The sequence below is a fragment of the Giraffa tippelskirchi genome, chromosome 6, assembly GCF_054371585.1.
Source record: "Giraffa tippelskirchi isolate mGirTip1 chromosome 6, T2T-mGirTip1v1.2.pri, whole genome shotgun sequence".
NCBI classification, from domain to species: domain Eukaryota; kingdom Metazoa; phylum Chordata; class Mammalia; order Artiodactyla; family Giraffidae; genus Giraffa; species Giraffa tippelskirchi.
In genome coordinates this window covers 39,797,240-39,824,216 of record NC_137280.1, presented here as the reverse complement: position 1 = coordinate 39,824,216, position 26,977 = coordinate 39,797,240, and the positions used below count along the sequence as shown (strand labels likewise).

The following is a 26,977-nucleotide window of genomic DNA, read 5'->3' as shown; positions in this document are numbered from 1 at the left end:
AAACCGAATGAACTAAACTTAATATATGAAAAATAAATCTCCAAATATAATGATAAAATAATTACAAAATGAGAAGATAATGCAAAATGTATTGTACTATGTATGCTTTACAACAAAACACAAAATACTACATAATCTTCAAGAATACATATAAATGTACATGCAAATATGTTAAAAAGATTAAAAACATGTATACTAAGTTTGTGATAGTATTTATCTCAAGAGATAAATGACTAGATATGGAGGGAGAGACTTCAAATGTGTCTATAATATGTGTTAATGATTATATAAAAACAGATAAAGCAAGTTATAACAAATTCTAAATTATAAAATTTCTGGTTGGTGGGTAAATGATTATGCATTCTACTTTCTGCAAATATTTCTCTATTTTGGAATTTCTTGACAATAATACCCAGGGGATACATTTAGTAAAATTTTAGTTACTGAAATAAAGATAATCATCCCTTCTGTTGGTTATTTGATGTATTTGATATTTTTAGGCAGCCTTTACTTACCAATATTTGAAAGGAATTTGAAGCTGATTTTCTAGCTTGTATGTGTTCAAGATCACAGCAGTTTTAAGCCTTTATCCAAGACTACTAGATCTGAATTCATCAATGAGGGTACTGAGTTTAGTGGTGAAGCCAAAGGTATATCCCCAAATTATTTGAAATGTTGACTGAAGTAAGATAATATTATACGCCTTCACTTTATACAAATACACTATTCTATATCAACTCCAACTTACTGTTTGAGGAAACATATTATTTTTTCAGAAATCACCAAAAGAGCTATTACTGTTTTGAGATGCCTATAATATTTAACCATTTATTTTTTGTCTGTAAATTGATATTTGGAGTTTTCCCCAAATTTTGGTTTGAAGCTGATTGAAATTTAACACATATAAAGTATTGCCCTTCTATGTTCTCCAGGCGCATGTGGAGAGCTTTCAATCATTGTTACAAATACAATGCCTTCCTATTCCCCAGCTCCTAGAGCACAGTCCTTGTTTTAAAAGGTGATTTCCACTGCCAGCCACCATCATGGAAGATGAAGAGGTTATATCCTTTGGGTCAGATGCTAGCACGTGTCTGAAGCTCCACCAATAATGAGCTCCACCAAAGTGCCACGGACTTTGAATATTGAACATGTGGCTCCGTGTAGGGTCAATGAAAGGGTAAGATCATTGTGGAAGGTTTGGTGTACACTTTCGGTAGCAGCAAAATTTTCAGTAAAGCCTGCAGCTGCAGCAAAAGTTGGCTGCATAATGCCAGTAACATCAAGTTATTGGATGGTCCTATTTATGAACCAAGTACTTTGCAATTATGTAAGCTAACTGAATAACTTTCCTGCTAAAATGACCCAGAGTTTCTATCTGTTGCTTTCAGTCACAAAGTATGATTGATTAAAATTCAAGGTGAATGAAACTCCCTAAACAGTAATATACATATATTACTGTTTATAATATATATATATATATATAAATTTTAAAAATTATGGCTGTTTCTGCACATTTTTGAAAAAAAAGGTAGAGAAAAGTAAAAATGTTGCTTTGAAATAGAGTCTTGGGTACATAGGATATCTGTGGTTGTAACAAACAGGTGTTACTACTGGTATCAAAAATTTTAATTCAATGTACAAATATGAATTCGCTTATCACCAGGAATGCAACTACATTAAAATTTTTTTTTCTCATCTCTCTATGCTTAATAACCTTCAAATTTCCCAGTGTGCATTCATGATATGAGATGGATGTGAAGGGGAAAGTATTGAGCTGATCTTGTCACTTGGATGTCATAGCTAGAGCTGGAAACCCACTAAATAGCATAATGCCTTAAAATTTAAAAAAATAGAAAAATACATATTAATTTCTCAATATCAGAAGAATTTTTAATTTATTATTTAGTTACTAAAAATATAACAGTTCCTGGAGAACTAAACATCTGTTATTCCTTAGAGTTCATAGCTAACATGTATACGTCTCTGAATTTTTCAGGCTTAATTTCATTTGTATTAATGCTAACTCAACTCTAATCTCAGAGAAAGGGCAAGTCATAGATAGGCTGATGTTCTGTTTTTTTGTGGTGTTGCTATTGTCATGGGTTGAACTGTATCTCTCTAAAATGTTTTTTTTTTAATGTTTGTTTAATTAATTAATTTAGGCTGCACTGAGACTTAGTTGTGGCTCCTGGGATCTTCATTGTGGCATGCCTACTAGCTGTGGTATGTGGGAACTAGTTCCCCAAGCAGGAATCAAACCTGGGACCCTGCCTTGGGAGCACAGAGTCCTATCCTCTGGACCACCAGGGAAGTACCTCCCTAAAATTCATATGTTGAAAGCATAATCCCCAGGACTTCAGAATGTGACTGTATTTAGAGACAGGGCCTTTAAAGTGGTGATCAAGTTAAAATGGGGCTTTTAGTGTGAACTCTCATTCAGTTTGACTGGTGTCCCTATAAGAGGAAATTTGGACACTCAGATACAGCAGGGATGAATGTACACAGAGGAAGGACATTGTGAGGACACAACAGCCATCAGCAAGCCAAGGAGAGTCTTTAGGATAAAGCAACTTTGCCAGTAAGTTGATCTGGGACTTCTAGCCTCCAGAATTCTGAAAAAAATACATTTCTACTGTTTAAATCACCCAGTCTGTAGTTTTTGTTATGACAGCCCAAGGAAACTAATACATCAGGTTTTCAATGACTAATAAGATCCTGGAATAAATGATATTCAAATTGCTCTTTCTGTCTGCTATAGAGTAGGGATTCAAAACTTGCAGACATTCAAGAAAACAATTAAGTAAATGTAATATGATAAAATGTTAGGTTATAGTTACATTGTCTTTCTATTTATGTTCATGTATCTTATTTTTTTCTAGCTTTTGAATCTTGAATATGTCTGTATATAGTGGCCGGTTCTTTTTAGGAAAGGTCAGGCTTCTATTTAGGGAATTAAGTCCTTTCTACTTTTTTATCGGAGAAGGCAATGGCAAGCCACTCCAGTACTCTTGCCTGGAAAATCCCATGGACAGAGGAGCCTGGTAGGCTGCAGTCCATGGGGTCGCGAAGAGTCGGACTCGACTGAGCGACTTCACTTTCACTTTTCACTTTCATGCATTGGAGAGGGAAATGGCAACCCACTCCAGTGTTCTTGCCTGGAGAATCCCAGGGATGACGGAGCCTGGTGGGCTGCCGTCTGTGGGGTCGCACCGAGTCGGACACGACTGAAGCGACTTAGCAGCAGCAGCAGCTACTTTTTTATATTAATATGTCAGTCATTTTGTGATATTATGTTGATTTAGATTATATACTTTTTGTTCTTTCATTGGTGTTAATTTCCTTTGCTTAATAAAATAATGTTTATAACCCTCTGTCAGAATTTGTAAGAAAAATTTAACCACCTAGGAAATAAGAACTAAATTCTTTACAGAAGTTGGTTGTAAAAGACAAAAAAAAAAGCAATAAAATGTAGTAGATTCATTGGGGAAATAAAAAAGAGAAATACAATTCTCTACTCTTTAGCCCACTTCTGAGGAACAAAATGAGAAAAAAAATATATTGGGAGTAAAATGGTAGTCAAATACTTCTCAGCAAGGAAGAAAATGGTGTAAATAGAATTTATCAGACCACTCAATTTCTAGCTCATTAAATTTTTGCACTTTGAGTTATTTAATTTTAAACTAAATTGCAGTAGTGTGTTTTACTTGATCAGTTTCCTGTATATAACAGACGTTTGCTAAATGTTAGAGTCATTTCCTTCTTCCCTAAAATCCAAGAAACCTAAAACTCAAATCCTTTGGTAGGAAGAAAAGAAAAAAATGTTTTAAAAAACATCTTTAAGTGAAATTATCATGAATATGATTATTTGAAGTGTTTGGCTTTATTAAACAACAAATAGCAGTATGCAGAAGAGGGTTATTTGTTGTTGTTTAGTCTCTTAAGTCATTTAGATGAGAGATTTCATGGATTAGATTTTTGTGCAGAAAAGGCTATTTGAAAATGTATATGAATAATTTGAAATTCATATGCAGAGAAATACTGGCTTTGAAAGATTTGAAGAAGGAAGAAGTGTGGGCAAAGCCACACATTTGAGAGATGATTTTGGCAGCAGTGTCTGGCAGCACGTTACAGAAACACAAAAATGTGGAGGAGAGGTAAGGCTGCATATGTGGAAGCTGGGGAGGTGAGATGAAATGAACCAGCTGTGTATGATGCTGCTGGAGAAACAGAAAAGTGTGTTATGAAGGAAGGAACACTGACAGAATCTTTTTCAGTTTGGGGCCAAAGTACTACTAAATGGTTGATTTTAGGATGTGGCGTCTTAAGAAAAAACTTAGGAATGGAAGAATAAAGAACGAGAGGGTAGAAAGATACAAATACCAACATTTTGTACCATCAGGAAAAATATTTTGAGTAAAGTAGGTAATTTTTTATTCTGTAGAAAATTTAAAAATTAAGAATGAGAAAAAAATTATTTACTTCTGATTTCTCAAGCCAAGATTGTTAATTTTTTGGCATAGATACTTCATATATCAGTATAGTTTTATATATAATCTATAAGATTTTTATAATATGTTTTAATTATCTATACATTTTTCATGTTTGCTGCATTACATATCCTTCAGCAGTATTTATGGCACATTATTCTGCTAACCCTTGCCCCATGAAATACTAATGAATTATTTATAAAAATGAGGTTCTAAGGTCAAATTAAATTTAGAAGCCTTCTCTACCGTATCTCTTTCATTCTTCTATGTGGTGAAACAAAATAATGTTAGAATATTAACATATCTGAAAATTAATGACACCTAAATTTATCTAATCTTACAGATTCTAAATATTTATTATTTCATAGAATGCATTTCAGGGGCTAGCATTTTAGCACAAGTTTGGTAAATATTACTTCGTTTTCATGTATATATTTTATTACAGTCTGTAGATATAGTGTATTTAGTCAATTCACTATTACTGGAATGTTTCATTTTTTATTTACATAGAGTTAAGGAGAATCCCATGGATGGTGGAGCCTGGTGGGCTACAGTCCATGGGGTCGCGAAGAGTCGGACACGACTGAGCGACTTCACTTTTCACTTTTCACTTTCATGCATTGGAGAAGGAAATGGCAACCCACTCCAGTGTTCTTGCCTGGAGAATCCCAGGGACGGCGGAGCCTGGCAGGCTGCCGTCTATGGGGTTGCACAGAGTCGGACACGACTGAAATGACTTAGCAGCAGCAGCAAGGTAGATTATCCTTATAAAGTTTAGCACTTATTTAATTATTTTCTTATGGGGCTTTTCTTTTGGTGGACTTGTTAGAGTGTATATGATTAACTGTAGCTTTAAGGTATATTTTATATCATCTTTCAGAAAGTGTATACTAACTTACCTTCCTATCAGTATAGTCTGCATATCTTCAAATTTGCCAATTACGAATTGATTTTGAAAAATAGAGCACTTGTCTAAACTGTATTTATGGGATAGGTGTGGATGCTTTTATTTTATAAGTTATGCTTTAGTATTAATTTTTAATCATTTTTGTTTTAATAAGTACAAGTAGGAGATAATGTCTTTCCACTCAGTATTAGAGCTGGTCACATAGTCAGTAAGCAACAGAACTGGTTCTAGAACACAAGTCCCCTTAGTCCTTGTGTTCTCTAAACCACTATACCACATGCCTTCAAGAGTTTCCCTGTCATAGACTCATTTGTGGGTGTGTGCTCAGCTGTGTCGGACTCCACCCACTCAGTAAGAGTTGTTGTTCAGTCGCTCAGTCGTGGCCAACTCTTTGTGACCCCATGGACTACAGCATGCCAGGCTTCCTTGTCCTTCACTGTCTCCTGGAACTTGCTCAGACTCATGTCCATTGAGTCAGTGATGCCATCCAACCTTCTTGTCCTCTGTCGTTCCCTCCTCCTGCCTTCAACCTTTCCCAGCATCAGGGTCTTTTTCAATGAGTTGGATCTTTGCATCAAGTGGACAAAGTATTGGAGCTTCAACTTCACCATTAGGGAATGTGCCAAATCCTAGTTACTATACCAGCACAGCAAGAAATACAGTTTTTCTTTCCAACTTTGCCATTCCCTAATTGTGTGAACTAAATACTCAACTCCTTGACAATTTAGATTTCTTTTGTGTAAAATGCAATGGGTCCTTTATAGTATTCTATTCCACATTCTATAAAGTGGTGGTTTAGTCGCCAAGTCATGTCCGACTCTTGCAACCCCATGGACTATAGCCCGCCACACTCCTCTGTCCATGGGATTCTCTAGGCAAGAATACTGGAGTGGGTTGCCATGTCCTTCTCCATCTATAATAGTGGATATGAGTAAAAATATTATACCACCTTAAATGTGAATTGTGTTAAGTTGTTTATAACTGCACATGCCTCTTAATTTTGAGTAGCCTTCCTTTCTTTTTTTAATATTGGAATTAAGTACTTTCTCATTCTATTTACTGTAGATAATGTTTGCTATTTTTTGGTCAACTATTACTAGTTGGCATTTTCTACTGAACAAAATCAAGAATGGAAGAAAAAATAGAAAAATAAACTTTGAAGAAGTACAGAAAATTATTTGTGGAAAAGAAACTAGAGTAATTCTGAGAAAGTGTTTATGAGCTACTTTAACTCATTATATATATTTTTTCAAAATTTCTGATTTACAGAAAAGTTGAACAAATAGGACACAGAATTTCTGGACACCTTTCACCTAGATCCCCCCAAAGTTAATATGTTACAATATTTGCTTAATCATTTTTTTTTTTAGGTGAAGAGTAGATTTTTCTCTAAACAATTCAAAAGTAAATTGCAAACATGAAGTGCCTTTACCATAAACACTTTAGTATTAATTTCCCAAGGATGTAACCATGGTACAGTTTTCAAAAAAGGCAATTAATATTGGTACAAAGCTTTACTGTCGTTTCACCAGCCTATATTAATGAACTTTGTGCGAAAGAAAAGCCAAAATTATGTGTGCTCAGTTGTCATATCACTTTGAAAGTTAAAGTCGCTCAGTTGTGTCTGACTTTTTGCGACCCCATGGACTGTCCATGGAATTATCCAGGCCAGAATACTGGAATGAATAGTCTTTCCCTTCTCCAGGGGATCTTCCCAACCCAGGGATCGAACCCAGGTCTCCCACACTGCAGGTAGATTCTTTACCAGCTGAGCCACAAGGGAAGCCCAAGAATACTGGAGTGGGTAGCTTAGCCCTTCTCCAGGGGATCATCCCGACCCAGGAATTGAACTGGGCTCTCCTGCATTGCAGGCGGATTCTTTACCAGCTGAACTATCAGAGAAGCCTGTCATACCACTTTAGTTTCCTTTAATTTAATAGTGCTGTGTCATTATTTTATATTTTAAGATATTGAGTATCTTGTGAGAAATGTGCTAAAATATTGTAAATATTTTAATTATTAGCACTTACTGATGTTGACTGATTAAATCATTATAATGGTATTTGGCAAATGGTGATTTCAGATGCCATAATTCTTGTAAATTTTCTGTTAGCATGTTACTGAAACAAAGTAATTTCTCCCTAGTTATATATTCATTTATATCAGTATGAATTACTGAATACTGTTTTATTGAATATAATCTTACTGTAATTATTTATTTTGATATTCAAGTGATAATGCCTGTGAGAGCTCCTTCGAGTTGAGTCTGGGCCTGTCTCACAATTCCTCCATCATTCTTTGTTCATTTCTTGACATTTTGGCTCAGAATTCTTCCAGGATTATCTTGTAATTTTCCCACCCCAGTTCTGGAATTAGCCACTTTTTCCCAAGTTTTCTGATTCCTTTAAGAGAAAAGTGGTATTTGGAAAACAAAATGTAGGTGTTATATATGCTTATTGCTTCTGGGGAGCCGTTGCTTCTGTGTATTTTTACAGTTCAGAAACAGGTAGTTATCACACTAATATTTCCAAGCCTGATCCAGATCTACAGGCCTCATTCTGTCTTTCTTAATTTCCATATTTGTTTCTCCCTTCTCTGTCTCCCATTTTCGTAAATTTTTGTGTGTTCAGTTACAGAGAGTATATACCATGACTTTAGAACTGCTTATTCATTTTTATCATAAAAGCAGCCCTTAACTTGGATTTGAATATATTGTAAGTGCTTTTAGAAGGTATTTTTCCTTTTGTCTTTAGTCAGGGGCATGTAGACCAACCACTGTGCTGACAGTAACTCAGTTTTGATCTCAACCATCCTCCCTTTAAGTCGTAACATCATTCATTTGAAAACAGGTTAAGTTAATATGTTTCTGTTGTATTCAATTTTAGAGGTTTGTAGATTTTATTTATCTTTTCCTGAAAATATTAAACTTTAACATAGCTATGAAAGATGTGTATAGAAAGATATATTCAGAGAATATACCAATAGACCATTTCTACCCATTCTTTGATATTAACTAGTATCATTAGTATCTAGTTTAGCCTTTCTTGTTTCTTTGGGCTTAAACAAGTAAATACATGCATATATTTTATTTTCCCCTCTTTTGTAACACCAGGCTTCCCTGGTGGCTCATTGGTAAAGAATCCTCCTGCCAGTGCAGGAGAGGAGATGTGGGTTCAATCCCTGGATCTGAAAGAGCCCCTGGAGAAAGAAATGGCAACCTGCTCTGGTATTCTTGCCTGGTATATCACATGGACAGAAGAGCCTGGCAGTCTGAAGTCCATGGGATTGCAAAAGAGTCAGACACGACTTAGCAACTATATAAAACAACAACTTTTTTATACCCGTTACTCTTCTATACTTATCCTTTTTTTCATAACAATATGTATTCTAGAAATTACTCCATATAATTTCTTCCTCTTTCATTTTTATACTTTCATAGCACTCTATTGGATGTGGTTATATTAGATAGACATAGAGATACCAGAGTTTATACAGTTACTTCCCTATGTATGTCCAGTATATTGTGGCCAGTATTTTGTGATGATTATGTTGGAGTAAATATTCTTGAGCATATCATGTATTTTAGTGTTGCTGGAGATGTATCTTTAGATGAGCTCCTAAAATTGGGATTACTATATGTTTTTTGGTGAGTTTTGCCAAATTCTCCTTCACAAGGTTTGTATAAATGTGTGTTCCCACCGGCAATATATGAGAGTCTGTATCTCCAGTCCCACCAATAGCTGTACTCTTTTACAGTTTAATATTTTCCAATTTGGTAAAAGTGAAAATACTATCTAAGCTCTGTTTTAAAGTGCCTTCTTCTCATTATGTATGATGTTGAACATAATTTTGTATGTTTAAAGATAATATTTTCATTTTTTGTCTGAGAATTATGTTTGTATTTTTTGTCTATTATATTTTAGGCTTTTTAAATTTTTCTCTCAGTTCTTAAGAATTCTTTATATAGTAGAAAGGTTTAGCCCTGTTTCTATGATACATTGCAAATATTTTCTTTCAGTTTTTCAGTTTTATTTTTATTTATTTATTTTATAAATAAATTTATTTTAAAATGTTTTTATTTATTATATTTTTGTCATGCCAATTTAAAATTATATAGCCAGCTAACCATTCTTTTATTTTATTGCCTCCAGATTTTTAGTCATAATTAGAAAGTATTTTCCTACATGCAAGTTAAAGAAGGATCCATCAATATTTTATTTAGCACTGGTTAAATTGTCACTTTATATTAATCAGTGTCACCTTATTTTTGCTGAAGTTTTCTTCTCATTTTAACTATTAACCATTTGAAAATTAAGTATATCATCAATATATCACCATTTTCCACCTTCTTTTTAGTATAGTTGATAGTAGTAGTTGATTTGCCATTGACAATAATTGTGTGATCGTTTTGGGGATATATGTGTCTACCATTAAAATTAATGTCTACTGTTAAAATTAATATTTTTTCATTATATAATTTCAAAATTTTTAAAATTTAAGAGGAGTTTATGAATCTAAATAGCATTATGCTAATAAATTCATGCTGACAAACTATGTGAGCTTATTTAATTAAAATGGTAATAAAGCCAGGGAAATACTAGCCACTTACATTTAAGACCTTGTAAGATATCACTTAATTTGGACTTATTCCTAAGAGAATAAAAGAGTGTTTGTAGGCTTTTAATGATTGATGTGACATATACTCTGATTGTAATGTGAATAATAGATTAGAGAAGGTATAAAGCATTTAAAAAAGGAGACAACATACTGAAATATGATGATGGTGGTTTCTTCAAAGGAATTAGTATTTGTGAGAAAAGTGAATGAATTTAAGGCATATTTGACAGGCAAAAACAACATGATTTAGAAATGAATGAATATGGATGTGAGTGATGTGGAATAGTCCAAGACAAAGCTCAAGGTTTTTGTTTAGTCCAAATGTATGTAGAGTCATAACAATGGCTTTGTATCAAAAGGTGGAAAGAGATAAGTTGAATTTTGAAATGTTGAGTTTTAGATGACTGCAAGACCCTAAATTGGAGGTTCAATAAGTACTTGCATATATGAATCTGATTCCTAAGAGACTAATCTAAAGTTAATGATTAAACATCTTTAAAACAGACTGGGATGAGTTTTCTTGAGTAAACTGTGGGCATTCAGTAATCATAGTTACTAAAAATGACACTGTAGAAGGGAAGATGGACAAATGCTGGAAGAAAAGTTTCTTAATAATATTATATATACAGATGCATTTCAATGAATCTATTCATTTCAACAGAAGCTCTGGGGATGTTGGGCTTGGAAAGAAAGCTTCAAACAGTTTGTGGGTAGGTGCAGCTTGAGGCCAGATTTTCTGGTCAACCAACTAGGACAGTTATAGATGCGAAGGTCTCCTTTCCTGATGACTTTTTAAAAGCAAGGCCAATAGGCCACATGGTTTTTACTAAACAGAGTCAATTCTTGACATGCCCTCCTCTGAAACCTTACAAAGCAACAATTTGGTGGGAGAGGGAAGTGAGCAAACATATCTAAACTCCCACAAGGTAACTGTTGAAGCTTAATGCAAGGCGTACGGCAACACAAAGCTTCTGATCTATGTACGCTACCCAGTATTTTTAAATCCCATATCTACTGGATGCCTGTGAACTTTGAAAGCATAATGCAGTAATCTATTTGAAATAGTTAATGAAGGAAGTCAAGAGCAATAAAAGATCACAAGACAAGAAGGTCAGTCCGGCCAAAGAAAATGGTGATAAATTGTAACCAGGTGTCTTTATTTCCTGATTCCTCAAGTACTGCACACTCAGCTTTCTCTGCTAGAAAGGGCAGCTTGTGAAATTCCATATGGCATTTGTCAGCTTCAATAATTCCTTCCAAGATCTCAGAATTATTTGCTTTAATCTCAACTACTTCAGAAGCAGATGAGTAAGCCATTGGGAACTTACATATGTAGTAAAAGAAAACCTACTGTTCATTGTGATTTAGGAACCTCATAGAAACACCTTGTAGGCATTCTGATGTTGGTCTGCTATAATCACTGAGGACAAAGTAGGTCTAATTGTAGCATTGCTCATATACACAGGTCAAAAACTGAGTTGTGACGCTTTCCATAATTATACATACTGACTTTTGCAACACAGATACTCAAATTCCTGTGAATGTATTTCATATATTATTCATGCCCTATCTGAGATTCTTCATAAGGTTAATTTTTCTTTCATTGCAAACTCACTAGATGTAGTAGTCTTTGTTTTTGTTTATTGGTATTTGTTTTAGTCCATATTATTTCACTAAACTATATTAACAGGGAAACAGTCAAAGAATTCTTCAGTCTAACAGATTGCATCTGTATCTGAGACATAGGGCAGAGGAACCATCTGGGAAGAAGCAGAAAAAGTGTAGCAACATTTTTGTGGTATTGGACCAAGGAAGTACACTGATCAGAATATGGCAAGAAGCAAGCACTTGTCACCCAAATGGAAACAACCCATCCATGGCTTGAGGAAAGGGACAAAATGATAGAAAAATCCATTGTATTTAAAATATCAGTACAGAAGAAGAAAGAATATTCTTCTACTGTTCCACTGTAAGGAGATGCACTTTTATTTTTTTAAATGAATTTTTACTGAAGTATAGTCGCTTTACAATGTTGTGTTAGTATCTGCTATACAGCAAAGTGAACCAGCTATATGTATACATCGTGCTGATGCTTGGTTGTGTCTGACTCTTTTGACCCCATGGACTGTAGCCCACCAGGTTCCTCTGTCCATGGGATTTCCCAGGCAAGAATACTGGAGTAGGTTGCCATTTCCTATTCCAATATGTATACATATACTCCCTCTTTTTTGGATTTCCTCCCCATTTAGTTCACCACAGAGCACTGAATAGAATTTCCTGAACCCTACAGTAGGTTCTCACTAGTTATCTATTTTAAATATAGTATCAATCGTGTATATATGTCTCATTTCTATGTGAGCATTTTCCTGGAAGTGTTTGTCAAAAGATTGACTCCCAAAGTTACTTTTCTATAGGTGTTCCAGTCTTTAGGCATGAAGCCTCAGGGAATATTTTGATCATATTGATGGATGGGTAATTAACACATGATATCTTGAAAGATGCAGATCTTTTGCAAAGGAGTATGTGACCTTCTGGTATCTGATTGTTCAGTGCTAACAGATGATTTCAACCAGCAGTGGACAAGGATTCACTTTTTAAAATGCTTGGATATAGTTTCCTTGGATAAAAATCACATGCACATTTCTTTTTATTATTCCATATTCAGGAAGTAAAGTTAGAATAAACTAGTTTTCAAATTAAGCCCTCTTATTTCAGAAGATCTCTTTCATTTCGAAAATAGTTGGGACCTTAAGGTAGGAAAAGCAAGTCTGGTTTTTCCATGATCTGGTTATTAATGCTCTAAGAAATTGCAAAAATGACAGTCCCATTATCAAATAACTGAGTTTGGGATATTTCACAGCATTATTTTTTCAGAGGTAGAAAACATATGTTCCTGGATGGGAATAAAGATATATATCAATATTGTGTTTATGGGGAGTGTCAGGGATGCATAGTTTGAAAAGATCCTACAACACAACATTTGCTAATATTCCAGAAACTAGAGAGTTTGCACCCACCTGTATTAAAGGACAAAAGTTTCAATCTATTCAATGTAAATAACAAAAACAAATTGATGCCAAGACTTGGAAGCAACTAAAATGTACTTCAGTATATTAATGGATGAATAAACAGTGGTATATTCAGAAAATGGAATATCATTCAGCTCTAAAAAGAAATAAGCTGTCAATGAAATGAAAAGATATGGAGATATTACTAGTGAAAGATTCTAATCTGAAAAGACTATCTGCTGTATGATCCCAAGTATCTGCTGTATGACATTCTGGAAAAGGCAAAATTATGGAGAGAGTAGAAAGATCAGTGGTTGCCAGGATTAGTGAGGAGGCAAACAGATATAAATAGAGTACAAGGATTTTTAGGGCTTAGATACTATTCTGTATACTACTACGTTGGTGGATCATTTCATTATATATTTGTCCAAACCCATCAGATGTACAACAAGCATCAACCCTAGTATGAACTATGAACATTGAATAATTATGATGTGTCACTGTAGATTCATCACTTGTAACAAATGTACCACTCTAGTGGGGGATATCACTTGTGGGGTTGAGGAAGGGAGTGGTTAGCTGTGCTGGGGAGGTATGGGAAATCCCTGTGCCTTGTGCTTAATAATACTGTGAACTTAAAAACTCCTCTAAAAACAGTTTTTTTTTTAATGTCGTGAAAAGACATGGAATAAACTTAAATGCATATTGTTATGTGAAAAAAGCCAGTTTGGAAAGCCTGTGCACCAGGTGGTTCCAACGACATGCCATTCTGGAAAAGGCAAAGCTTGGAGGAGTTTGTATGTCTGCTCATGTGCTCAGTTATGTCCGACTCTTTGCGACCCTTCGGACTGTAGCCCACCAGGGATTTCCCAGGCAGAAATGGGAAATTGCCATTTCCTCCTCCATGGGATCTTCCCAACCCAAGCACTGAACCTGAGTTTCCTGTGTCACCTGCATTGCAGGTGGACCTTTGACCCGCTGAACCATTAGGGAAGCCCATGGAGGCAGTCAGAGGATCCATGGTCACCAGGGATTAGCAAAGAAGGAGGGATGAATTACCAAAGCACAGATGATTTCTAGGGCAATGAAATTATTCTGTATAATACTCTAATGGAGGATACATGTCATTATACACTGATCCGAATCCCATAGAATGTACAACACCAAGAGCTCATTCTCATTAATTGTAACAAATGTACTTCTCTGGTCGGGAATACTGATAACGGGGAAGGCTGTGCATATGTGCAGGCAGGAGGTATATGGGAACTTTCCACTTGAATTTTCTTTGAACCAAAAACTGCTCTAAAAAATAAAGTCTATTAAAAAGAAAAAAGAAACAAAGTGAAACTCAAGCAAACTGAAACTCAAAGAAGTGACTGACATTAAGAAGCTACCCAGAAGAAAAAGAATTCTTGGCCTAGTCTGAAGCTTAATGACATGCAAATTGTCCATTTGAGAGGAATAAAAGAGGAGCTTATGACTCAGACTTTTGGTTATTTTCTGATTGTGAGGTAGGCTATTTTATAGGAATGTTTCAAACAGTCCATTGCTTAAAGACAAAAATACAAGGAATGTTCTGTTTGATGAGCCCTAACTCAGGGATGGAAACTAGTAGCCAGACAAAATTGTGTAGGAGCCTCCCATTTTAGAAAGGAGAAGTAATCATTTTCCATGAATCATGAATTAGGAAATTTATAACGTTAGCAACTCAGTTGTGTTTAATTTTGTAAAATCTTTTTTTTTTTATCTTGATGATTAGCAGTAAAATCTACAGTTCCAGTTGATTATTTTTAGTGAAAACAAAGAAAAGAAAGAATAAAGGAGGCAGCGTCCCAATTTCACTTCAAGCTTGAGGGAAGAAAAATCCCCCAAGGATAGATTAGTTGGTTGCAAACAACCAGTGTAGAAATAGAAAAAAAATTAGTCCCTTTGCAAAGTAGATTTAAAGAAAAAAAAACAGAGAGAGGAGTGACTGTGTAGGTTTGAAGATGGACCCGTGTAAAAGGGCTTTGTTCCAAATAACATTATCATCTTACAGACATTTGGAAGAAAGGAAAATGATTTTTGTTTTTCTTGATGAGGATATTGGAAAGAAGCAACTGAGAACAAATTTTAAAATAGAACATTGTTTATTCTTTAGATAAGGATTATTTCTAATAATCACTATAATTTGTCACTGGTAAAGTGAAATGTGGAGTCAAACCTCTCAGTACTTTTTTTTCCTTAAGTTTCATGGCAAAATAGGATATGTTGGTACTAAACTACATCTCACTAACCTCTTTGCCTCAGCTATTGACACGACACGTTGTTTTTATCTTGAAACTGTGCTAAAATACACTTGGCTTTGCCAGTGAACTAAAATGGCTCACTGTTTTCTTGCCAGAAAACCAGAAACTAGCAATTTTTAAAATAGGTAATAATTTATGCTCCAATGACCTACACCTACCTCCTTTTGGGTAATATAGTGGTGTTTCATTTAAAGATTTTAATGTATTCAAACTTAGTTTATTACTATTAAAAAGTACTCAGTTGACATTCACAAGACTGAACTCCTTTGTCTTTAACTATACAGGTACAGCAGGGATATAATTTGGTAATATAAAATGCTCTTCTTGATCACATAACACCTCCACCTTGTGTTTGATGGAATGGAAATCTCCAACTTCAGGACTGGATATTAGTTTTTTCATTTTACTGTTATAGTGCATTGATAACAATGCAAATTTCATTCTAGTTATCATAATGTATGCATTTGATTATTAAGCAAAATAGAAATAAGAGTAGTAAATAATAACTTCCTCATTACACACAATTCATTTAAATAACATCGGTCAAGGAACATAGGCCAAATAGAAATAAAAGGTTAACAGATAAAATTCTTCCAGGGAGCTGAAGGTAATAATGGCTGTCTAATTCTGCATCTTTCAACATATCATCTCCAAACAATTCAAAATATAAAAAGAAAACAAGAATAATAACAAATTCATACTAAAAATATGCCTTAAACATGACATAAAGATGAAGAATAGCCAAACTTCATAACAACAGTAAATAAAAAAAAAAAAAATCAAGTCCCAGAAAACAGTCTTCACATGGTACAGCATTGCCAGTCTTTGTGGTGAGCAAGGACAGACCAAGAAAAGCAGAAGAGAGAAGAAATAAATTTATGAGACAATTAGATAATAAAGGGAAAAAATTAGAGTCTTAACAGTCAAAAGAAAATCAAATGTTAATAGATACACAACCTCCTTCCCAACCATTAAAAAAGAAGTAACAATGCCCACTAAAGGTCTGGATTTCTATCTATTTTGTTGCAATGGTATTAATAAAAGAGGATACCATTGAACTAGAAATTCTGTTAAATACCCAAAGCTCACAACAAAAAACAAAACAAAACAAAAAAACTCTGAATCTATACAGAATTATTCTAAAATCAGAAAATAAAACTTAATGAACTTTAACTGATGAAACTCTCTATCTCTGCAAAAATTAAAAAAATAAAAACATAGCAAAAAAAAATCTGTAAGGCAACACTTGGTTAAATATACACACAAAAAGTATTTAGAGATATGGAAAAATCCCTTGAATTGTAAATTTCAAAATTAAGATCAGAAAGGAGCAGAAAAAGAGAGAAAGAAATGAAAGAAGGTGGATTAAATTCAGCATAGAAATGGAAGTCATTGAAGAAATTGTCTCAGAAATAAAAACAAATGCATGATGCCCAAGAGAAAATGAAATAAACAAAACCACATGATAATTAGGAAAAACATAAGAACAACCAAAGAGACAAATATTAAAGAAGTGAAAAGAGCCAGTATGAACAATAGTAGAAATAGAAGATAAGAAAAGAGGGAATAATGTTTGTATAATTGGAGTTGCACGTGTACATGTGTTAAGTCACTTCAGTCATGTCCGACTCTTTGAGACCCTATGGACTGTAGCCCACCAGGCTCCTCTGTCCATGGGATTCTCCAGGCAAAAATACTGGAGTGGGTTGGCATGTCCTCCTCCAGGGGATCTTCCCAATTGAGTGATCGAGCCCCCAACTCTTATGTCTCCTGCATTGGCAGTGGGTTCTTTACCACTAGCACCATCTGGGAATAATTGGAGTTAGTAAAGACTAAATTTTTAAGGATATACAAAATTAATATTTATACTTGTGATTGAAGAAAAAAGTCCTGAAGTAGAAAATCTGGGTCTATAAATTTAAAGGGCCACCTGAGAAACTGGGAAAATTACGTGGAATCATCAGTCTTGAGAAATTTGCAGTAAACTATTAGACTTCAAAAATAAAGAAAAATAATTCTCAAGTACACTACAAATAAAATCAAATAAATTGCAAGAAAAATAGTTATATTGGAAGCAGAATTTTCAAAATCTTGATACAAAGCCTTTTTTCCTTTCCTTTCTGAGTGTTCTTCCATTTGTTTTGGAAAATTTCCAGGAACACTTGGGAGATAAGTTAACCTTAGTGAAAAATGGATGGGAATTATGACATTGACTGACTGAAGGACTGAAATTCTCTGATGAAATAAACACAATAGAGGTGTAGTTAATGACTGGGCAGCTGCACATTAGAAAGTTCAAAGCACTGATAATGAAGACTGTGGTCCAAAGGATGTAAAATTTGTACCTGGAAAGTTTGACATACTCTGTTTCCTCCATTTCTCCCCAGTCCTCTGACAAGCCCACTGTTCCTAAAATGCCAAACCTGCCCCAGAACATTTAATCCTCATCAGGTCAATTCTCAAACATTCTTCTACTGTTTCATACACAGGACCATGTAGCTGAGGATCCATTCCAGGATAACTGTGATGGACTGAAAATAATTTCTAATGTTACAAAAAAGAAGAGGTTTTAATTGTTTCATCTTCATTTCAGATGACTTGTGTGGTTGTAAAGGGAGCTTCCCAGGTGGCACAGTGGTAAAAGAATCCACCTGTCAATGCAGGAGACGTTGGTTCCATCCTTGGGTCGGGAAGATCCCCTGGAGGAGGAAATGGCAACCCACTCGAGTATTATTGCCTGGAAAATTCCATGGACAGAAGAGCCTGGCGGGGTACAGTCCACAGGGCCATAAATTTTCCTTTTATAATTGTTATTATCAGAACAGAAGGAGCATCTCTAAGTCAGTGAATTATAGATCAGGAGCAAGGGAGAATTTTGCTCCAGCAATTGCAAGATAATAGTTTTACTAAGTCGTGGAGGATTATTTTTGGAACTTCTCCAATTACTCCCATTTGGGAAGTATTGTCATTTTTATTACTTGTGACTGAAGTGTCTGTAGGGCAAGTAGATATATTAATAGCTTCTCATCTGGCATAATTATTTTGTATTATTTAAATATTCTTTGAGATATGGGTCTCTGTCTTTCAGCATTTCATATTCTTATAAATTAAATTATTTTCCTTAGGAAACTTTTTCTTGGGACCTTAAATACATTATTTATAAAAGGAAATATGTGAATCATATTATGTATAACTTTAAATAAAGTTACAATGTATATACTTTCAAATTTTCAACAGAAAAATAAGAAATATAATTTTATATAGTGTCAGTATTTCTATTTTTCCTTCTTTCCTTCATTCTTGAATAAACCAATCCAAGATCTACTCACTAGTACAGAGCAAGGCAGGCTTTCCCACAAGTAGAATGAAGAGCACAGTGTATGGTGATGTTATCCAAGCAGATTGGGAAGGTCAGCCATTCAGAAATGGGAATTGCTATGCTGAGGGCTGCCTGGTTTGGGACATCAGAGCCCAGTGAGTAAGGAGAGCATCTTCAGGACGTGTGAATGCAGCAGTCGTCCAGCCAAGTATGTGGGATCTGAAGAAGGATGAAGGGAAGCACCCACAATGAGCAGCAGTGAAACTGACATAAAATTGTTTACATTAAGAGGAAATTGATCAAATTTTTAAAATATTGAAGATGATTGGAGGCAGATTTTTTTACTTAAATTCAAGGCCTAAGAAACTCACAGATTGATCCTTTGTACCTGTAAGACCCCACACTGAAATAGCATCCGGGAATTTACTGTTGAAGATGAAAATACCAAATATGTAAAGGGAGAAAACAAAATTGCCCCCTTGTGTATACTGAGTATGTTGCTCATTGTCTGATAGTATACAAAGCAAAGGACACAGCTCACTCTAGTAAAAATGCCACCAAAACATGTAAAGTCTGAATCTAATCATGAGAACACATCAAATAAATCAAACTTGAGAATAATTCTAAAAAATAACTGACCTGTAATCGTCTCAGGTCAAAATCATGAAAGTCAAGGAAAACTGGGAACTTCCTTTGAATTGAAACAGGCTAAAAGAAACATGGCAACTGAAGGGAAAAGTGGTCTTAGGCAAATTAATTCTAGGACATTATTGGCAAAATTGAATGTTCTCTGCAGGTTAGAGATTTCAGTGTTGGTTGTAATGTGGTTACGTAAGAGAATATTCTTGTTGTTAAGAAGTACACATGGAAGTATATGGAGTATTAGGACATTATATTGGTAATTTACCCTCAAAAGATTCAGAAAGTAATTTTTTTGTATTATTCTTGCAGTTTTTGAATAAATGTAAAATTATTTCAAAATAAAATAAAATCATACAATGTAAAACATTTAATTATATTTAAGAAGAACACAGTTATTTCTAAAACTTATTAAAATCAATGGTTATTTATATAATTGAAAAATCATTCAGGAAAGAAGCTAAATTCTGAATTAAGTGTTAAGGTAGAGAGGTTTTTCACAAATATTTTTTATTTTTAGTAGTCTATTTAAACAGTATTTGCATGCATCAGATAAACTAAACTTATTATTGATAAACAAAATATAATTAATGAAATGCAATTTATAAAAGCGTAGGTAAAATATTTAAAAAATGATTTAGCAGATAAATTATAATGCATTCAGTGAGAGGAATTCTTATAAAGCTATGTGCTCATTTTGTTAAGGAAAATTTCCTGTTTTATGAGAGAAAGATAAAATTTGTGAAAATTCACTCTTGAATAGGATAAAAATTCAAGAAGTAAAAAAAAAATCAGTTTCCAGAAAAAAATTTAGCTATACTTCTGTTTAGCTATACAAAATTGCATTGAGCTCTGTCAGTCAGGCCTCTAATGAATGGTCTTTTGGGACAGTGATAAATAGGGCTTGTTGAGTGTGAACCATTTTCATGTGTTTTAGTCTTTTTTTCCCTCCCGATGATAACTCAATGGTCTTTGAGATAAATACTCCATCCTCTTTTCCACAGACTCTGTGCACGACTTGAAAGTTGGCTCAAGGAGACTTTTGAGCCCTATAGTTCATTAATGTTTGTATTTTCCCTGCTGTGTAGAACATTTTGGGCTCCCCTGGTGGCTCAGTGGTAAAGAATCTGCCTGCCAATGCAGAAGACTTCAATTTTGAATAAGTGTTTGACTGTAGTGAGGTGGAGGAGAGTTGGGTATGTCATATTCTCCAGGGGATCTTCCTGACCCAGGGATTGAACCTGTGTCTCCTGTATTTCTGGCATTGGCAGGCGAATTCTTTACCCACTGGGCTACCTGGGATGCTTAGTCGCTTCAGTTGTGTTTGACTCTGTGACCCCATGGACTGCAGCCCGCCAGGCTCCTCTGTCCATGGGATTTTCCAGGCAAGAACACTGGAGTGGGTTGGCATTTCCTACTCCAGGACCACCTGGGAAACCATGCTCAATTATTATTTTTCTATTTTGAGTTTTTTAATTAATTAATTTATTTTAATTGGAGAATAATTACGATATTGTAGTGGTTTTGCCATACAAAATAATAGTTTTGTGAAATTCATGTTCTTTTTATAAAACTGCCTGTTATGTCTCTTGATTTTGCCTCTTAGCCTGCGATGCCTAAAGTACCTCCCACTTGTTCCTTCACAGAAAAAGTTCCTCCACCTCCAGTGTAGCCCAAGGTTGACTGACTCATTTTTAGTCTTCAAGATTTTGAGTTACAGATCTGCCCAGTAAAACATTTGCTGCTTCTGATCCCTAAGTGTTTGCTATAATTTTCTATTTTGCTTTAGCTCTCTTCCCACAGAGATCCATCTCTTCCCATGAGCTTTGTTTTATAGACTCTTTTGAACCTTTTTGACAAGCATGGCATTAGCTTGCTTAAAGACCAGTTCTGTTGAAAATGTTTTGGGATTATAAAGGCGTTACCAAAAAGAAAAAGAAAAATCCACAGACTCAATTTATCAAGGGAATTTTCTCACAGTTAGCTCAAGGGGCCTCCAAATTCTTAAAAGCCTTCAGTACTAGGAATGTTTAATCCAGATCTGGGTGCCAGGCACACATAGGAGGGACAGGACCAGACTGTATTTTCCCATTGCATTCACCTGAATTTTTCTGGACCATTGTAGATTTGCCGTAATGGAGAGAGCAGTGGCTTTTGTATACAAATATAATATTCTGGTTAGTTTTAGCTCTGAAAAATATATACAGAAAATCCTGCACAGGAAGGTCTCCTGATTTCACAGAATACTATACTTTTGCCTTACAAAATATGCTTTAACAATAATAATAGCAAAACAATAGCAACAATAATAATAATAATGGAAATTTCCTTAGCATTTATTATGCTAGTACTTTGTTAACAATATCTTTATAACATCAGTGCTAATATGATCCTTGTGTACCAATGAGAACGTGTCTTATAAAATATATATAATTGGCCTAAGGCCACCCACAGTTACCACTTGGAGAGTTGTGTCTCAAACCTAACGCTGTTTGACATCAAGTCTGTGTTTCAGCTGCCTCCATGTCTATGTTGCATATAAAAGTTATTCTAAGCAAGAATTAGATAATCAGCCTTACCATCCCTCTATGCAGTAGTATGACTGTGCTTTGACTCATTGGTACAAATTAAAATCACTGTATACAATGTCTGAACTTTCCCAGTAAGTAGTAAGCATTAGCTTTATCACTCCTGAGAATAAAGGGGATATTCCTTCTGTGTTATGTCTGTTCAAACCATGTTTCAATATGTTGAAGGAGGCCATGATACTGCCTTTATACCTGACCCACAGTTATTTATCTCACATAGCACAAATACCACAGGCTGTCTGGTCAGGATGGGTTCAGGTGTCAGTCAGACCCACCACTTACTAGCGGTGTGCAAGGATGTTATTGGTTTTAGTTGATGAGCTTTCTCTCCAAAATCCATTGTCTTTAAAATCTGACCTCTGTTGGGCTTCCTGGTATATTTCTGAATATCAGTGGTGGGAAAGCCCAATTACTTTTTGATCAGCAAGTATTCCACACCTGATGTAAATCAGTGAATGAAAAATAATACAACAGAAGAAGGTTTTGCCTCACTTCTCACCAGTAGCAAGACTCCAGTTCATGCCTATCCAATGTAGTTTGTTACATAAGTGTAAAGAAATATATTTTAATATATACTTAAACTATTATTATGAACCTACAAATGAAAAAAGATAAGTAGTGATTAATATCACTGATTGAGATTATTTTCTTCTAATTACTGGGAATATAGAAATATTTTCAATTATGTAATTATTTTGTGCTTAGAAACAAGTGAGTATACTGCTGTTTAATGTTAGCAAGGTGAGCTCATGCATTTATGTCTGTCCTCTGCCAAAATGTCTATACAATGACAATAAAATAATTTTTAATGAGTCAACTGAAAAATTTTTAAATAAAGCATGGAAACTTGAAAGTGCTAAGTTGACAGCTAACTCGCAGACCCTAAGAAGCTGCCAGACATTTAGCAGGCTGCTGAGGGGTGAAAGAATTTAAATCCTCATCTTCCATAGTGAAGGGCAATATAGACATTAAAATCGCAAGGCATAGCAATACAAATCTATTCTTTGTTGTTAGAGATATGGAGGGAATTAACCAAAAGAAGTGGCAAAAGGATTGAAATGAATTGCCCTTTAAGAGTGAATATTGGAGGGGTAGGTAGTACACTGCTCTTTTCTTTACAAGACTTATAAAATTATATGATTCTCTAAATTATGTTCATGGATCACCTGGATAAAAGTAAAAATTATATTAGAAAAAAATGAGTGGTTTATTGAAGTACTGTTGCCAGTGTGGGCTTTCTGTGCTCTATTGTGAGTACTCTGTAGTAACTAAACCAATAACATCAGATCTGTCAAAGCGTTAAGATGAGTTTTAGTTACATTTTATTGAATCTATCCAAATTCACTTCTATCTCCATCTGAAATATAGGTTTGAATACATAAAAGACAGGAACCTAATCTAATTTGAAAATCAAGGCCTTTTCTAAGAAATATATAATTTATATTGATCTTCAAGGATGAGAAATATTAAGCAGCAGAGAAGGAGAGAATATCATATGCCAAGGATCTGAAGAGAAAGAAACCTGGGACTGAATTCAGGAGCTGCCGGGGCAGGGAGCTGGCGGGGAGGTGGAGTCAGGACTGCTGGGGTGGAGGGGCCCAAGAGCCCAATGGCAGTGAGGCTGGAGAGATACAGGAGCGAGATCATTTAGGGCCTTGGAAGTCATGTTAAGGGTCTAAGTTCATAAAGTTCTAGATTTTTCTTTAAGAAGAAAAAATTGGTTCTACCATAGAGAATATAAATTAAGAAGAGAGAGAAAGGGAGAAAGAGAAAGGAAGAAGGGAAAGAAATCAATTATTAATACCAAAGCAAACAAAATGAAGCACAGAAAAGGAGAAATTATCATAGTTATGACTTAGCTGTGAAGTACATGGTATGGTCATAATGTAAACAAAATTTTGATACAACTCATTTGGGAGGAGACTGGAAAAGTGAGGTGGCACTTAAATGGCAAAGTAATGTATTTACTACTTAAGTGAGTTTCTTGAGAAAAGAGGTAGAAGGAGGGTGGCTAAAAAAACTTGAAAAGAGAGCTCAGGATGAAATTCATTTGTATGCACACATAATAGCCATAAATGGCACTATATAAAGATTTGGGGAAATCTTATCCCAAAGGGAATAACCATTGATATTTGAGGAAATATGAGTTTTCTTACAGAACTTTTATCACTCTATTTGTTCACCAAAATGTTGACCACAGTAGAATCAAATTTGCTCTAGAAAGCAAGCTGACTTACAAGGTACGAGAATCAGACGTTATACTTGGATTCGTTTACCAAAAATTAGCTCTGGGTAACAAAATATTTAAGAATAAATTCATTTATATATTTACATTTAGGTTGAAGGTTCAAACCAGAGCTTTCTTTTTTTTTTATCAAACCAACAATTACTGAATTTCCAATCTTGTTTTTCTCTTTTAGAGGCCAACTGTTTAGCCAATTTTTCTGAGTTATCATTTGGGGAAATAAACTTTTGTACTGTAACAGAGGTTTGGCTGCTACTGGCCCCATTAAGAGCAGCATTCCTTGCAAAAGTGTCAGCAAGATGATTTCCCTTAGCTTCCTGAAAGTCAAGTTTATAATGCCCTGGAATCTTAAAAATAGATTAAGTGTGTCTGTCATACCCTAATGGTGGCTTCTGTGTTTTGGGGCAAGTGCCTGAAGGGCACTTTTTTCCTTTCACATACAAAAAGGAAAAAGGGAATCTAATAATTGAAGGGCTCAAGGATAGAAGTGTTTATAAACTCTCCTTTAAGGTCTTGAAAACCATGCTGTCTGGTTGTTCCCACAAAATTGGGTCAAGGTTGTTGTTTAGTAAAGCATACAGAGGTTTGGCCATAAGAGAGAAATTTGGAATCCAGTTTTAGCAGTAACCAACCAGCCCAGGAAAACCTCACACTTGGCACTTAGTTTTGGGTTTTGGGAAACTAAGGACACCATGACGTCCAACTGGATCTAGATGTTAACCATTGTTCTGCTATCAGATGTCCTAAATATTGAACCTGGATTTGAACAAACTAATTTTTCTTTGGTGACTTTACTTCCCTTTAGGGCTAAAATCTTTAGCAAATAGACGTTGTCTTCCTGTGAAGAGGCCTGAGAAAAAAGCAAAGAAACAAATAGTTCACATATTGCAGTGAAGTACACCCTTAGGGAACGTCACATCATCCAGATCAGTCTTTAGAACTTGTAAGAAATAATAAAGACTCTCAGTAAAACCATGACATATTATTGCCCAGGGGAATTGTTTTTCTTCCTAAGTGAAGGCAAAAAGGTGGTACTGGCTAGCTTTATCAACAGGAATGCTAAAGAATGTATTGTGTATCTCAATTACAGTGAAGAATATACTTTTGATGAGAATGGATGTTAACAACTATGAAGGTTGGGATAACAGGGTGTGGAGAATTACGAATGTTGTTTATTGCTTGGAGGTCTTAGACACAGCCCTCCACCCTCAGCCCTTAGGACTTCTCACCAGTAAAATAGAAGCAGGCTTTCCAATGGCTCAGTGATAAAGAATCCACCTGCCAAGTAGGAGACACAGGTTCAGTCAATGGGTTAGGAAGATCCCCTGGAGAAGGAAATGACAACCCACTCCAGTATTCTTGCCTGGGAAATCTCATGGACAGGGGAACCTGGCAGGCTATAGTTCATGGGGTTGCAAAAGAGTTGGACATGGTTTAGCAACCAAACAACAACAAAAATAGGAGTATTACAGTGAGTGATGCAAAGAATAATTAGGTCTTAAGTCTTGTAATCTATTATCAGCCTTATGCCTTGAAGGGCTTCTATACTTGTGGAATAAGATATTGATTAATTCTGGGAAGAGGTTCTAGAGGATCTATTTGAATCTTTATATTAATGGGACATGCACTATGAATTTTGCCAATATCAGTTAGATATTTTGCCTATGAGGAGGATGGTAGCTGATTCAATAAGGACAAATGATCAGTGTTTCAAGAATCCACACTTGTAGCATCAGAGACAAAACAAAAAAATGTCAAAAGGTTATTTAATCCACCTGTTTGATTATTTAGTGACTACTGTCAAATTCCAGGAGTTTTTTCCTCTTTTGGGTGAGAGAATTTCAGCATGATACTTTTCTATGGAGTCTCAACCTAATAAATGGATGTGGCATGGGAACTAAAGAGAAAAGTGTATGTATCTCTCAAAGGGCCTAAACAAAAGGAAATAGATTCAGAGACAGGAATGTCTGGAAATGCATTAGTGATTCCCATTGTTGAACTGTTTTAGTACTCTGATGTTGGGGCTGCTTTGTAATAAGTTGAACACTGACAGTATGGTTCCAATGTCCTTATTGGAAGAAATTCATCCTCAATCTGGAGAAATGTTTTTCCAGTCTGATTCAGAGTGAAGATTGGGAAGAGCGCCCTGTAGTTCCTTAGAAAAGTGAAAAAGTGAAAGTTGCTCAGTCGTGTCCGACTCTTTGAGACCCATGGACTATAGCCTGCCAGACTCCTCTGTCCGTGGAATTCTCCATGCAAGAATACTGGAGCGGGTTGTCATTCCCTGCTCCAGGGGATCTTCCTGACCCGGGGATCGAGCCTGTGTCTCTGCATTGCAGGCAGATTCTTTACTGTCTGAGCTACTGGGAGGACAGAGAAAGACTGAATTTAGGGGCTGAAATTGCCCCCCCCCAAAGTTACTTAAATTTATAACTGTCTTTTTTCTAATGTCCTGGCTCTTTGCAATAATAGGAGAAAGTTGGAGGGTTTTGGGTTAATTTAGGAACTTTCAACACCTGGAGATGAAGGTTAAGAATTTTATCAGTCTTCCTTTTAGGTGACTCAGGTAGAGTGTGAGAGAGCTGGTTTGCTGTATTAGCTAAATTCAGGGAGGATGTAGTTTCCCATTCTATCCCAGTTCTTTTTATTGAAGGGAAAACTCCCAATTCAGCCCATTAATAAATGTGTGTGTGTGTGCGTGCGCATGCACGTGTGCGTGCTTAGTTGTGGCCTACTATTTGCAACTCCATAGACAGTAGCCCACCAGGCTCCTCTGTGTGTGGAATTTTCCAGGCAAGACTACTGGACTGGGTTGCTATTTCCTACTCCAGGGGATCTTCCTGACCCAGGGGTTGAATCCGCATCTCTTGTGCCTCCTG

At 35.4% G+C, this 26,977-nt stretch overlaps 1 protein-coding gene across 2 annotated transcripts in view; it reads left to right on the top strand.

The window, feature by feature from the left end:
- HNF4G (hepatocyte nuclear factor 4 gamma) overlaps positions 1–26,977 on the top strand; it is a 436,782-nt gene that overhangs the window by 129,874 nt on the left and 279,931 nt on the right. The window lies entirely within an intron of this gene.